The 1,489-nt window shown below is 35.2% G+C and overlaps 1 pseudogene; it reads left to right on the top strand.

The window, feature by feature from the left end:
• Positions 1 to 610: 610 nt before the first annotated feature.
• Positions 611 to 721, top strand: LOC127904325 (small nucleolar RNA R71; annotated as a pseudogene).
• The last annotated feature ends 768 nt before the right edge of the window (positions 722 to 1,489 follow it).

Consider the following 1,489-nt stretch of genomic DNA (forward strand, 5'->3'; position numbering starts at 1 on the left):
TCTAGGAGGGGGAATATAAGGAGGTGCATATCCATGAGAATTTTGAAAATTATGTTGTGCTTGAAATGGTGGCTGTGAAGTTTGTGCATTATTGTTACCACTCTTCCAACTGAAATTTGGATGATTTCTCCAACCAGAGTTGTACGTTTGCGAGTATGGGTTATGACTTGGCCTTTGGAAACTATTTAAAGCATTGGCTTGTTCATGGAGACACTCCTTAAAAGAAGGCAAAGTTGGACAATCATTGGTTAAGTGTTCATTAGTTTCACAAATTTGACACACAATTTCTTGAACAGATTTTATTTGACCACTCTTTTTTAATTCTAGTGCCTCAACTTTTCTAGCTAAAGATGCAAATTTGGCTTGGAGGTCATGATCTTCCCTAAGGTTGTACATGCCTCCATTAGATGTATGAGGTTGAGTTTTACCTGGTGCCTCACACGTACCTGTGGTGTCCCAATTTTGAGCATTTTCAGCTAGCAAGTCTAGGTACTCCATTGCTTCATCAGGGTCTTTATCTTCAAAAGTTCCATTGCACATCAATTCCACCATTTGTCTATCTTTAGGTGTTAACCCTTCATAAAATTGTGAGACCAATCTCCATGTTTCAAAACCATGATGAGGACAGGTATTAAGCAAGTCTTTATATCTATCCCAACACTTGTAAAATGTTTCTCCTGGTTTTTGAGTGAAAGTGGTGATTTGTCTTTTGAAAGAGTTTGTTCTGTGAGATGGAAAAAACTTCTTTAAAAATTGTTGTTGCATTTCATCCCAAGCACGAATGGATCCTGACCTAATATTTTGTAGCCATGTTTTAGCTTTATCTTTTAATGAAAAAGGAAAAAGCTTTAATCTGATGGTGTTCATGCTACAATTTAAGTCATTATAGGTGTTACAAACTTCTTCAAATTCTCTTAAATGCAAATATGGATTTTCTAATTCTAAGCCATGAAAAGTGGGTAAAAGTTGAATAATACCTGGCTTAAAATTAAAATGAGAAGCATCAGGAGGAAAAACTATACATGATGGTGCACTTGTTCTTGTTGGATTCATGTGATCTCTAAGTGTTCTCACATGATTATTCTCATTATTCTCATTATGAATTGACTGGTTATCTTCTTCGGCCATGTTTTGTAAAGAAAATGAGGATTTCCTAGAAAGTCTACCACTTAATGTACGTGTCCAAACTCTCATGCAAGTGCAAAAGAAAAGAAAAGAAAAATAAAAAGAAAAAGAAAAGGAACAAAATTAGAAAAACAAATAAAAGTAAAAAACAAAAGAAAATAAAAGAAATATAAAATTGATACAATACTTACCTCCCCGGCAACGGCGCCAAAAACTTGACACGACCAAAAGATTGATGTCTTCTCCCAAGTGCAGGAGTGTCGAAGTAATAAATAACCCGGCAAGACCGGGGTCGAACCACAGAGAGGTTAATTGTATAAATTATAAATAACAATGCAACAACAACAACAACAACAACAACAAT

Source organism: Populus trichocarpa, chromosome 14 (assembly GCF_000002775.5).
Source record: "Populus trichocarpa isolate Nisqually-1 chromosome 14, P.trichocarpa_v4.1, whole genome shotgun sequence".
NCBI lineage: Eukaryota > Viridiplantae > Streptophyta > Magnoliopsida > Malpighiales > Salicaceae > Populus > Populus trichocarpa.